The 14,428-nt window shown below is 48.5% G+C and overlaps 1 protein-coding gene across 4 annotated transcripts in view; it reads left to right on the top strand.

Moving 5' to 3' along the window:
* LOC146808659 (putative ATP-dependent RNA helicase DDX6) overlaps window positions 1-13,987 on the top strand; it is a 271,143-nt gene extending 257,156 nt beyond the window's left edge. For all 4 annotated transcript variants that reach the window (XM_085615455.1, XM_085615452.1, XM_085615453.1 and 1 more), the window contains one exon: window positions 13,375-13,987. The gene's annotated coding sequence lies outside the window, so the exon portion shown is untranslated. The remainder of the gene's footprint in view (window positions 1-13,374) is intronic.
* The last annotated feature ends 441 nt before the right edge of the window (window positions 13,988-14,428 follow it).

Raw genomic sequence — 14,428 nt, 5'->3', positions numbered from 1 at the left:
TAAGAGAATCGTCGAGCGCAAGTCAAAAAACACCTCGAAAACACGAGGGGGACTCGAAGAAAACCGAGTCAAGGTCCACGAAGGGAGCCCCGGCGCCGAAAACTTCGACGTCCAAAGGGGGAACTTCGGACAAAAGGCCCAGCGGATCCTTACAAAAGGACTCCCTGGTGCAGAAAGACGCCGAAAGGCAAGGGTCGTCGAAATCATCCCATGAAACGGGCCGATCGACGCAGAAAGAACGTTCGACGTCGACGCAAGTTTTATCGAAAAGACCCGCGGTCGACGCCGAAAGCATCTCCGAAATGGAGAAAAAGAAAAGGCGGCTCGAGGCCGAAATGGAGAACATCCTTCAAAGGAAGAAGGAGTTCGACGCCAGGATGAAGGAATTCAAGATTCCAACGGTTTCATCGGCGGACGTCGTCGAGGTCGAAGAGGAGTTCGACGCCGAAGGGCTGACAAGGGATCTCGAAGAAGAAGAGGAGCCCTATTATGAGGAAGAAGCCGAGGAAGAAGACCAACAGTCGTTCTTCGAATCGGCGGCATCTACCAGCAACGACGTCGAATGGCACGATCTCGACACCGAAAACCCGGAAGAGCCCGTGGACACGTACCCCTCGAGGCCTTCGCCACCCGACGACATCGGGGTATACAATATGGTGGTGAAGAGCGCAGCACTGGCCTTCGGCGTAAAACTCGACGAGGAGAGGCCGAAAGCCGATTTTCTCGTCGAAACACTGCTCCCCATCCAGACTAGGAGTCAGTTCCTCCCCATGCTACAAAGCGTGATGAACCAGGGGAGAGAAGCCTTCAAGGAGCCTGCCACCTGCCGGTCGATCACACCCAGGACAGAGAAGAAATATAAGCACTCCTCCCTAGACCCACCTTACATCAAGGGTAGCGTCACCGCAGACTCCATCATAGCCTCCACGGCCAGGAGAAGGGCCAACGTTCCAGCAACTTCGGGCCCACCTCCGGATAAAGAGAGCAGGAGGATCGACCTCACAGGCAGAAAGGTCGAGAGGAACGCCGCAATGCACTGGCGCATGGCGAATTCGAATGCACTCCTCAATAGACACCAATACCAACACTGGGATGAGATGGGGGAGCTAGTAAAGCACCTCCCCGAAGAATACCGCCAGAGAGCCTCTCACCTGGTGGATGAAGGAAAGAACATCGCCAACTCCTGTATAAAGACGGCGTTGGATGGGGCGGAGACTTCAGCAAGACTCATGGCCATAGGGGTCACAGAGAGGAGGCATGCATGGCTAAGAATCTCGGGATTCAAACCGGAAGTGCAGAACAACATCCTTGGCACCCCCTTCAACGGAGAGACACTGTTCGGAGCAACGGTGGACGAAAAGCTCACCCAGCTCAAGAAGGAAAACGAGACAGCGAGGTCCATGGGGGCCCTACAGCTGAGGGGAATGAGACGAGGTAATCCCTCGAGGAGACCCTACGGTAGGGGTGCAAGCCAACAAGGGACATCGCACCAGGCGTTCCAACAAGGTCAGCAGGGCGAAGGTCATGGTCAAGGTCAGCAGAAGCAAAGCTGGCAATATCAACCTCGGGGCCAGTCCTTTCGCGGGAGAGGGAACGGACGTGGCCAAAGGAGGAGAGGGGGCGATCAGCCCTCCTCGAAGTGACTCAGCACGCAAGAAGACGCCTACCCTCGTCGGGTCCCCAAGGGTGAGGCGCAAAAAAGTGTCATCTGGGGGAAGAGAAGATTCAAGAGCCTACGAGCATACGTCACCAGTAGGCGGAAGGCTGAGGTTCTACCTTCAGGAGTGGCGGCGTATAACCACAGACAAGTGGATACGGAACATCGTGCAGTACGGATACTGCGTAGACTTGGAGAAAAGACCTCCAAACAGGAAACCGAAGGGAAGACAGAGATCTGCACAAGAACTGGCAATACTCAGAGAAGAAACGCGGAAACTCCTACAAAAGGGAGCCATAGAGGCAGTGCCGTTCGGGGAACGCAACAAAGGGGTCTACTCAAACTACTTCGTGGTTCCGAAGGTAGACGGAGACCTCAGGCCCATACTGGACCTCCGTTACCTAAACAAGTTCATAAGAACGCAAAGGTTCAAAATGACTTCACTGCAGGAGGTACTGCCACAGATAAGAGAAGGGGACTTCATGGTCACCGTGGACCTCAAGGATGCCTACCTTCACATCCCAATAAACAGAAGGCACAAGGGCCTTCTAAGATTCAACATCGAACAGGAACACTACCAGTTCACAACCCTGGCCTTCGGATTGAAATCAGCGCCAAGGGTCTTTACAAAATGCCTGTCGGCGGTAGCGGCACACCTACGAAAGCAGGGCATACACGTATACCCATACTTGGACGACTGGCTGGTCAAGGCAAACTCACGCGAGAAGTGCGAGAGGCACGCAAAACGCGTAACAGACACCCTCACAAATCTGGGATTTTCCATCCACTGGGGAAAATCATCGCTGGAACCGGAACAGGTAAAGATTTTCCTGGGGGCAAAGATCAACTCCCTCAACAGTACAGTAGTGCCCAGCGACAGGAGGACAGATGCCCTACTGAAGGAGACGCAGCTCTACCAGAAGGGGCGAGCTCTGACAGTGAGGGCGGTGAGCAAGATGATGGGGATGATGGCGTCCTGTATCCAGCTGGTGCCGAATGTACGCCTGCACATGAGACCATTCCAGGAATGGCTGCAGCAGCAATGGTCACAAGCAAACGGAAGTTGGGAGGATCTAGTGGTTGTTACGCACGCAGTGCAGGAGGAGATAACTTGGTGGAACAGAGACAACATAACAACAGGGAGAAGCCTGACACCACCAAGCCCAACAGTGACCATTACCACGGACGCATCGCAGATGGGATGGGGAGCGCACATGGACAACCTCAGAGTGAGGGGTCTATGGGCTCCGGCAGACGAGGTCCGCCACATCAACTACCTCGAGTTGAAAACGATACTGCTAGCCCTGAAGGCATTCCAGAGACACCTGTGCGGCCAGAGGGTGTTGGTGCAGACAGACAACACCACGGCGATGTTCTACATCAACAAACAAGGGGGGACACAGTCGTTTCCCCTCTCATCCCTAGCTCAGGAGATTTGGAGATGGGCCATACCTCTCAAGATAGATCTACTGGCAATTCACCTACCAGGGAAGGACAATGTGGAGGCAGACTGGCTAAGCAGGCAGACGTCAGCATCGCACGAGTGGGAGCTCAATGGCCAGGAAACGGAGAAAATCTTCCGGAGATGGGGGGACTCCCACAATAGACCTATTTGCAACACGCCACAATGCAAAATGCCAAAGCTTCGCGTCCAGGCAACCAGATCAGCAATCCAAGGGAAATGCCCTATGGATAAGCTGGTGGAGGACATTTGCCTATGCCTTTCCACCGATACCCCTGTTGCACAGAGTGCTCGACAAGTGCAGAACCAGCAACATGACTCTGATCCTGGTGGCCCCACAGTGGGCGAGGCAGACATGGTTCTCACAGATTCAAGAAATGGCGCAAGGCAATCCGTACAAGTTCGAGAGGAGAAAAGACCTGCTCTCAATGCAAAACGGGGAGGTCCTGCACCCAGAGCCGAAGACCCTCAACCTAGCAGCATGGCTCCTGAAGACCTAGAGTTCGCACACCTAAGGTTACCTCAGAGCACTATGCGAGTGCTACGGGAGGCAAGGAAACCTACTACAAGAAAGTGCTACAGCGCAAAGTGGAAGAGATTCACGGTGTGGTGCAGGAAGAAGGGCCTGCACAACAGAATGACAAGAGACTCAACTGTGCTGAGGTACCTCACACACCTTCTAAAGAGTAACCTCTGCTCGAGCTCCCTAAGGGTGCACCTAGCAGCGATCGTTGCCTACACCAGAGGTGAGAAGGGTGGAAGTTTCTTCAGCTCGCAGGTGGTGAAGAGATTCATGGAGGGAGCCAAAAGAATGGCACCCCCGAAAAGGTTGCCGCCGCCGGCATGGAATTTAAACGTGGTTCTGACGGAGCTCATGAAGGCGCCGTTTGAACCCATTCACAAGGCCAATCTACAAATGTTGACGATGAAAACTGCCTTTCTAGTGGCCATAACCTCACTACGCAGGGTGAGCGAGCTTCAAGCACTAACGCTACAGGAGCCCTACATTCAAATTCACAAGGACAGGGTAGTCCTGAGGACGGACCCACACTTCATGCCCAAGGTAGTGTCGGCGTTCCACATGAATCAGAGTATCCAGATACCGAGTTTCTTCCAAAACCCGACTACAAACGCAGAAAAGGCCCTGCACACCCTCGATGCCAGAAGAGCGGTGATGCATTACATTGAAAGAACCAAGGAACTCAGGAAGTCGAAGCAGCTGTTTGTGTCCTTTGCTACTAGCTTCATGGGTAGACCAGTGACCAAGGGCACCATCGCTAGGTGGATTGCCCTCACTATTCAATTCTGTCACAAACAGGCTGGACAGGAGCTAACGGAGGGGCCACAAGCTCACTCCACAAGGAAGAAGGGGGCCACAGTTGCCTTCCTGGCAAACACGCCCATCCAAGACATTTGTCTCGCAGCAACTTGGGCATCTGTGCACACGTTCACAAAGCACTACTGCGTGGACATTCAAATGAATAAGGAAGCACAGGTCGGACAGAAGGTGCTACAACACATTTTCAACGACCAGCGATCATCTTCCACCCAGCCACCACAAAAATAGGAAAACCGCTACAAAGTCTATGCACAGCATAGTGAATCCAGAAAGATTCACGCTGCAAAACGAAAAGTTTCTTACCTGTCGGTGTAGTTTTGCAGCTTGAAGGTCTTTCTGGATTCACTAGCGAACCCACCCACCTCCGCCAGGAAGATGAGGCTGGAGGAAGAGGGGGTGAAATGGATAGGATCAAATAGGTGGAGACGTACAGAAATATGGACAAAAAGATTAATCAATCGCCTAGGGTTAAAAAAAAAAAAAAAAAAAAAAACAGGGAAAAAAGAACCCGAAGATGGCGCCCCAAAGGTGGGACTTCCGCAGGAAGCACGACGACGTCACGGGAGGTGCACCAAATGGTGGACGTCGACGCCCACCTGGGCTACAAAAAAAAAAAAAAAAAACAAAGAAAAGACTACGAATCCGGACCCAACCACAAGATCGCGGAATAATGCACAGCATAGTGAATCCAGAAAGACCTTCAAGCTGCAAAACTACACCGACAGGTAAGAAACTTTTCGTTCCTACCTGTCTGGAATTCCATCACAACAGACAAGTGGGTAAGACAGATTATCCGGTATGGTTACTGCCTGTAACTTACAGCTATCCCCCCTTCCCCCCCCCCCCCCCCCAACCACACATACTACCCAAGCAGGGTCCAATGTCCACAGATCATCTCACGCTCTTAAAACAAGAAGTTCTCTCACTGCTTCAAAACCACGCAATCGAGCCTATTCCTTTACCACATCAAGGAACAGGGGTCTACTCACTGTATTTCCTAATACCCAAAAAGGACGGGACTCTAAGACCAATACTCTACCTCAGACCCCTCAATCTGTATATACACTCGATCATTTACACATGATCACTCTCCAACAAGTGCTCCCGCTGTTGCAACAAGGTGACTTCCTTGCCACACTAGATCCCAAGGACGCTTACTTCCACATTCCCATACATCCTGCTCACAGGAAGTACCTAAGGTTCGTAGTGGACGGACTACCAGTTCAAAGTCCTTCCATTCAGAGTCACCACCACACCCAGAGTATTCACAAAATGTCTTGCGGTAGTAGCAGCACATTTGAGAAGACAACAGATCCATGTCTTCCCATACCTGGACTACTGGCTAATAAAAGCCAAGTTATTTAACCATTGTGTTCAACACACTCACTAACCATCCAAACATTACACAACTTGGGGTTCATAGTCAACTACACCAAGTCGCATCTCCAGCCCTCTCCTATACACCAATATCTAGGGGCCACAATAAACACTTCGACAGCTCTGTCATATCCCAGTCCAGCCAGGATAGCCAGTATACAAGCCCTCATCCCAAAATTTCAGGCCCAACACACACTCCCAGCCATAGTGTTCATGCAACTCATAGGCATGATGGCATCTTGCATCTTCATTGTGCCTTATGCAAGCTTCAAATTCGTCCCTTACAGGAATGTCTAGCACATCAGTGGAATCGGGCTCAAGGACAACTTACAGAGCTGATGTTGGTAGACAGCCGCACACATTGCTCTCTGCAGTGGTGGAACACAACTAACTTGTCCAGAGGGCGCCCGTTCCTCGAACCTGTTGCACAGATAGTGCTCACAACAGACGTATCACTCACAGGATGGAGAGCCCATCTCCTCGGACATACAGCTCAAGGCAAATGGACCACCCAACAAAAGTGCTTCACATCAATCACCTGGAACTACTAGCAATATTTCTTGCATTAAAATCATTCCAAGTACATGTACAAAACAAAGCTGTCCTGATCCGGAAGGACAACATGATAGCCATGTATTACATACAAAAACAGGGAGGTACACATTCTCTGCAGCTGTCCCTGCTCACACAGAACATTTGGAGATGGGCCATCCCACAAAATATATACCTACTTTCGGAACACCTTCCAGGAGTTCACAATCAGATTGCGGATCTGTTAAGTCGACAGACACAGCAGATTCACGAATGGGAACTACATCCCCAAGTTCTTCTATCATTTTTCCAAATGTGGGGTGTAGGAAAGTGGCTCTGTATATACTGGTCCAAAATAGGTAGTGTGTACAGAGTCCACAGCCCCCAGAGGTTTGGCAGAGGCTAAAGTTAGATATAACCTTACTCTCTAAAGTGGTAGCTTGGTCGAGCAGTAAGGCAGTTTCAGATGAGTGTAAAGCATTTGTTGTACACACTCAGTCAGCAAATGGTCTCACACAATCAAGAACTGAAGTCTAGGCCAATGGTTTGTATATAAAAATATATGGTGGTTTTATTTTAGAACCAACAATAGGTATCAAAATATACTTTGTCAGAAAGAGATGCTTTAGTTAAATACTTTGCAAGAGGCAATTGACTTGGAATGCAATAGTTTGTTGCAATAGGCAACACAATTTTAAACACAATAATACATTGAGCTCAATGGAAATTTTAAGTTATATGCAGTTGATTACTTTCAGGATTACTTTTCTAACTCCAGGACTGGATCCTAGATTCAGTCCTGGGACAGTTCTTGGAAACAAGTGAGTAAATACGGTTTAGTTACTGTTGTGATTTTAAAGTAATATTTTGCTATTTTAAAAGTTGACACTTAGAAACTTTTCGAGGTCAGTGTTGGACCTTGGATCCAGCACGAGTGTACCACCTGTAAGCAGTTGAGAAACTGCGTTGAAGTTATACAGGCGATTTTTAAGGAATATTTATAAGTTTGCAAAATCGACAGAAGAAATTTCACAGAAAAACAGTCAATGGTTTCCTATGGAAGAAAATTCAAGTTACGGGTAAAGTATGTTCTCGTTACTTTTGTAATCCAGTGCTGGGACATCTATCTAAAACAGGTAATTACGTTTTCACAGTTGGTAACACACAGAAGAAATTTCACAGAAAAACAGTCAATGGTTTCCTATGGGAGAAAACTGAGTTAGTGGTAAGTACAGTCGTAAGTATTTTTCAGGGTCAGTGCTGGGCACCAAGATCCAGCACTGGGATCTCTCCTAATAGGTGAGTATTTCCGTTTTCGTTACTCGGTTGATTTTAGGTGAATATTTAAAAGTTTAGAAACTCCACACTTAGAAGAAATTTCAAGAGAAACTAGTCAATGTTACCCTATGGAAGAAAAGTGAATTATCGGCTTTTGGGTAAGTACTCAACTGGCAGAGTTAAGGTTCTGGGCATAGACTCAGAGGTCTCCCAGGGTCAGGTAAGTACAGTTGTTACACCCTCAGCGGCACAGGGGCAGCCGGGTGCAGAGTGAGTTAGGCCCAATGTTATCCTATGGGAGGCAGGGGGTCCTTGGTTGGTGGCTGCTGACTAGCAGGCCACGTGGCTGTGGGAGCTGGGCTCCTAGTCACTTGCTCAGGGCAAATGGGGAAGTAGGTAGGAGTAGAAGTTACACTGCCAGGGCCACTCGGGCGGCTGGGTGCAGGGTGCTTTTGGATTTCAATGGGAAGCTTCGGGATGCACAAAGGCTGCAAGCTCGGCTACGAAGATTCTTCAGGTGCCACCACCACTTCGAGAGGTAAGTTGGGTAGTTGGAGGATAGGTAGGTACCCAGGAGTTTGGCACAGGGGGGTGCCAGGTGCGGGGGTGTCTTTTGATGTTGGGAAATCTTACCCTCTGTTGATCACGGCGGGGGGGGGGTAACCTGGTTCTGAGGTCGCAGGCGTCGGGAGCGTCGAGGTGAGTCCTTGGGTGCCGGATCCAGGGTCACAGTCGCCGGGGGACGTCCTCGGGGTCTTTGTCCACTCAGGCACAGGCCAGGCTTGGCGGGTGCAGAGTGTGCAGGGTTCGCAGTTCCGGGCTGATGCCAGGGGTTAGAAACTTTCTTTGAGCAGAGCCACTGCTCATGGAGTCCCAGATGCTCAGTCACAAGGTAGCCAGGTCCTCCGGGGTTTGTGAGGTTGCTGGCCATAAGAGGTGCTGGGTTTTAGCAGGAGCAGGTTCGAGGGTTGACGGGCTGGTAGGGATGGGGCCAAAGCAGTTGGTGTCTTCCTCTTCTTAGCAGCTACATGGCAGGTCTTCTTTATTTTTGCTCTTCTTTGCTTTTTCGGAATCTGGAATAGGAAAGAAGGTTCAGGGTGCCCGTAAATACTAGATTTAGGGGAGTTACCGGTAGGTAAAGGGCAGAGACCAATGGGTCCCTGCCCTGGGGTGGCAGTAGTCTAGTCCTGATTGGGCAGGGCTTCCCATCGTCAAGATGGCGAGAGCCCGGAGATGTTTCACCTCGCCTCCCCCACCTGAGGGGTGGGGTTGGCAGAGGCCGACATACCCCCTGTCCTTCCTTGGGGTTTCCGGCCAGTCTTCCTGCCAGAGTGGGGGGTTAGAACCGGTGGGGGCCAGTTGTGGAGTACAGCAAGTGACCTGGAGAAGCTCACAAAGGCGGCATGCCTTTGAAGCTTCCCCCTCCCCATCCTGAGGGAGAAGACCTAGCACCTCGTCCAGGATGTGTATTGTAGGCCCAGGAGAGCCGGGGCTCTCCACCCAGGGGTCCAGCAACTGTCTGCTGTGTGGCAGTCTAGGCAGCCTCTCAGACCAGACGTAGATTGTAGGTTAGGTTTCAGGGGGCATCTCTAAGATGCCCTTTGTAGTGTTGTACATTAAATCCCACACTGGCATCAGTGCGGGTTTAATGTGCTGAGAAGTTTGATACCAAACTTCAGTCTTCAGTGTTGCCATTATGGTGCTGTGGAGTTCGTGTTTGACGAGCTCTCAGCACCATATACTCTTAAATGGCAGCACTGCACTTACAGGGCCCAGGAATGGACCTGTGTACTGTAGGGGCACAGGGCTCATGCTCCTGTGTCCACACCACTGGCATAGGGCACCCAGCTAGAGGGGGGGGGCTGATGTATGCCAGAGCAGTGTAGGTTGTGGGCATGGCACACAGGGATGTGTGCCATGTCGACTGTTTTGTCTTGTACCCAGACACTCAGCCTGCAAGGGCAGTGTGTGGGTGTTAGGGTACAGGGCCTCTAAGGGTGGCACAATGAGTGCTGCAGGCCTTAGAGGCTTTTCCTGGTCACAAGGCCCTGGGTACCTAGGGTACCATTTACCAGGGGCTGACATGTGGCCAGGGTTTGCCAATTTGGGTTTTTGGTTTTTAGGGAAGGAACATAGGCCCTGGGCACCTCATTGGCAGGAGTCCAGGGCACACTCAAAGTACATTCAGCAATTCAGCAAAAAGTGGGGGCATACCATGCAAGAAAGATGGCACTTTCTCACATGGGGCCAACCAGACATAGATCTGTTCGCCACAAACGCAAAATGCCCAACCTTCGCCGCTAGGTTTCCACACCCATTATCCAAGGGCAATGCGATATGGATGAACTGGTCAGGCAGATTTGCATACACTTTTCCGCCACTCCCACGGATTCCACTAGTGGTACTCAAGCTTCGGCAACAGTCTCTCAAACTAATCTTAATAGCTCCCACATGGCCACGCCATCCGTGGCTCACAACACTGTTGCAACTCTCACTAGTTCCACACCAAAAACTATGCCTGTCCCCATCCTTGTTAACACAGAACCATGGAGAGATCAGACATCCAGATCCAGGTCCTCTGAATCTGGGGATCTGGCTCCTGAAGTCCTAGAGTTCGGTTACCTTAACCTACCACCAGACTGTATGAACATCATTAGAGAAGCCAGACACCCTACTCCTAGAGCTTGCTATGCTGCAAAATGGAAACGACCAACAACCATATTGATCCACTGGATGCCTCCATACAGAACATCATTTGCTACTTACTACACTTGCAAAGATGTAATCTAGCATATTCATCCATACTTTTACATCTAGCAGCACTTTCTGCTTATTTACAAAACAGACAACACTTGTCACTTTTTAGAGTCCCTGCAATTAAAGCCTTTATGGAGGGCCTAAAAAGAATCTTTCCTCCCAGGTTGCCACCCTCTCCATTGTGGAATCTAAATATTGTTCTTACTAGGCTCGTGGCACCCCCATTTGAACCTCTACATAAATGCGAATTGCAGTTCCTCACATGGAAAGTAGCTTTCCTTATTGCAATCACCTCTCTTAGAAGTGTAAGTGAGATCCAGGCTTTAACCATACAAGAACCATTCTTACAATTACACCATAACAAAGTGGTTCTCAAACAAATCCAAAATTCCTTCCTAAAGTCATCTCTCCATTTCATCACAACCAATCGGTGGAGTTACCAGTGTTTTTTCAAAACCCAGACTCCGTAGCAGAGATAGCTCTACACACCCTAGATGTACAAAGAGCCCTACTGTATTACATTGACAGAACTAAATCCTTTTGCAAGACAAAACAATTGTTCGTAGCTTTCTCCCCACACATAAAGGTAACCCCATCTCCAAAGCTGGGATTGCAAGGTGGATTGTTAAATGTATCCAAATATGCTACCAAAAAGCTAAACGCACATTGATAATTCCCCCCAGAGCGCACTCCACACGCAAACTAGGGGCCTCCATGGCTTTCCTTGGGAACATTCCCCTATAAGACATCTGTAAGGCAGCAACATGGTCTACAACACACACCTTCACTAAACACTATTGTGTTGATGTGCAGGCTAAGCAACAAGCTTCTGTTGGCCAAGCTGTTCTTAAAACTCTTTCAAGCTACTGCAACCGATACAGGTGGCCACCGCTTGGGGAGATATTGCTGTACAGTCTATGATAGTGTGTGATCTGCAGCTCATATGCCTTGAACTGGAAATGCTACTTACCAGTATGCATCTGTTCTTGACATGTAGAGCTGCAGATCCACACACGCCCACCCACCTCCCCGGGACCTGTATCTGTTCCAGTTCTATCTTACTTAGATATACACAGACATTTTTCTTTCTACGAATGGAGTCGATGCCCATGTGCACTATCGTCCAAGGGAGGAGTCACCTATCTCGTGACTACAAAGACTTCTTCCAAGACAACAACAGCGTGCAAGCATCCGAGCCCAACACCAGATGACGATCTATGCTAGTGTGCGGATCTGCAGCTCTACATGCCAAGTACAGACGCATACTGGTGAGTAGCATTTTCCTTTCCTTTCACATATCTCTTTGCTAGTGGAAGTTACACTTTAAGATGAATGAGGTTTCAGTTAGCGGATCTCTTCGCTAGTGGAAGTTACAAGTTAAGACAATTGAGGTTTCCATTCAGAGGTCTGTTTGCTAATGGAAGTTGCAGCGTATGATGATTGAGGCTTCCATTAGCGGATCTCTTTGCTTAGTAGAAGTTACAGTATACGGTGATAGAGGTTCCGCTTGCAGATCTTTTTGCTAGTCGAATTTGCAACCTGCCGCCTTTGTGCCGCTGGTGCTGTATGTTTGGTGCTGCTCTGTCGCCCTCCCTCATCTCCCCGCGTGTGCTTACCCCCAAAGCTTGGCCCCTGCAACTGATTTACTTAACTGCCAGCAGTTTGACTTCAGGCACCCTCTATCTCCATTGGAAAGTATTTGGTTTTGGTACTTACCTGACCCCTGGCCCTTGCTGACATTTGGCTCCGAAAACTGAGCTTTTAAGATGAACACTTAGCTGTATAAACGCAATATTGTTTCCCAAAAGGATAGCACTGGACTGTGTGAAAGTTATAAATGTTGATTTTTCAAAGTGTAAAGTATTTTTTATTAAAAATGTACCTGATTACGAAGACCTGGGTCTTGAAATAAAGTAGAAAAAGTATAATTTTATAAAACTGGTCTGGATCTCCTTCTTGAGTCATGTGTCCATTATTGATCACTGTTGTGCAAGAAATATCTTCCACTCCTCTGTAAGACCTAAGGCGTCTCGCCCACACTACCACTAAGAGCATTTTTGGTTTTATATTGAGCCTCGTGCACTTTTGGGGAACCCCTGGACTCTGTATATGAGATCACTGGGTGGTTATACCGTGCACAGAGTCCGCTCCCTGCAGTGTTCTAGATTTAACATGCGCCCAAACACCTAGGTGTTTTTGTCTTTTTCAACCTGCGTTTCGAAATGCAAAGTGCACTTTTCTTTGACACTGCTCTCTACTTACATGACTCGCCCATAGTGCGTAAAGCAATCTGATGTGTAGTCGTTGTCCTGGTGGATTGTGGACTAAGGGAGGAGACACAAAATGTCTTGAGTATCTTCAAAGAAAACAAGTTGCATGCTTTGAGGACAACCGTTAGATGGCCGGAGTGAGCTGAGCACGTGATGCTCCAGCGCTGCACGCTACAAAGATGTGGTTAGGGTAAAACGCATTTTCTTTTCTGACCATGATGGTGGTTGTCTCTCCTGCCCCGGGCAGGGCACACATCTAGTCTGCTTTGGTAGAGTCCACCACTAAATTGCAAGGCCTCAGGTGGAGCGTCTCTCCGGGTTTGTGCATCCAGTTGTCTGAAAAAGGAAAGGTATCCGGTTAAAGATGGCAGTATTATTGAAGAAGCACTGCCAGGGTAATTGTACTCCAAGAGAGAAAAAGCTATACCTTCAGCCAAACTGTGTTTGGAGGAACAGAAATGAAATATGATCTGAAACGAAGTGTAATTCCACTTGGTGCGCTGCTGTTTGTGTTACAGATGAAACATGGACAGTGAGATGGGCACGTAACGTGATTTTAAAATTACCAGAACACTTTCTCAAAAGACTTAAATTCCAAGGTTCTTATTAGGCACTAAAATGAGAAATTAATTTGTTTAAATGGATTTTCTACTTTCCAAGTTAATTGTTTGGTACTGACACCTTTTTTTTTTATTTTTAATAGAGCATTCTGAGCTGATGGAGTTACATGCAAGAGTGGAGTGTGGCTTTGGAACAGCAGTTGAAACAGTGGGATTTTTCCCTAGATGCTGTCAATCCCGCGTCAGGTGGACTTTCCCTTTTTCTTGATGGCAAGGAAGGGATCGCTGTACTTCTCGTTGTTTCCTCCCCTGGTTCTTGTATTGTGCATTTGGTCTCTGGTGCAATTGGATTTCCAGTGTCCTGGTGAAGGACTTTGCATTCTCCTTTGATTCCAGCATGGCAGCGCGGAACTCCAGTGTCCTGGTATCCTTGTGTCCTGCTGTATGAGTTGCGTTTTCAGGTGCCTTCCTGCCACTTTAAGCTCTGAAACTTCTGCTCTTTGGAGGTATAATGTGATTGGGACATGGATCATGTCTCGCGTTAGCTGCTCACCAGCCCCTGACCGAATTTCTTCACAGCAATAAGACCATAGGAGCTTGCTCTAGCCTCCTGTAGAAAAGACATTCTCACAGGATGTTGTCCTATGAGACTCTGCCACAAGAAGTTGCTGTCTGTTCCATGGTGGATTAAAATTGTCTTTTTTACTTGATCTTATCAAGCAAATGCGTGGAAAGGAATAAAACGCATTGAGTACAGCAGTGTTTGCATTTTTGAAATGGAAGAAACTAGAACTTGAACTTCACTGCTTTTAAATGATGCTAATTTGCTGTGACTTATTTAATTGTATGAAGTGTTGCTTTTGTGTGCATCACTGAACTATCAAATGAAATGCATACAGTACAAGAGCTTAATTTGTATAATGAAAAACCTTTTATGCTGCTCTGTGACTTTGTTGCTGTAGACAGTGTAAGCTATTTTTAGGCCCGGTCTGTGTAAAGAGTATATGTCCTAATTATTTCACATGGTAGCAGGTAAATCACCTGAGACTAACGCACATGGTGGGTAATGTGGTGGGAAAAATGTGAGGCTCATATTACAGCATTAGGTTTTTACCCTTTACAGTCCGAGCATCGGTTACTGAGTATATGATAAAAATATACTATGGAAAAAACAGAAGCAGGGCCCCCCTGCATCAG

Source organism: Triturus cristatus, chromosome 7 (assembly GCF_964204655.1).
Source record: "Triturus cristatus chromosome 7, aTriCri1.1, whole genome shotgun sequence".
Taxonomy (NCBI): domain Eukaryota; kingdom Metazoa; phylum Chordata; class Amphibia; order Caudata; family Salamandridae; genus Triturus; species Triturus cristatus.
The sequence above is the reverse complement of the archived record's forward strand: the minus strand, read 5'-3'. Positions and strand labels throughout refer to the sequence as shown.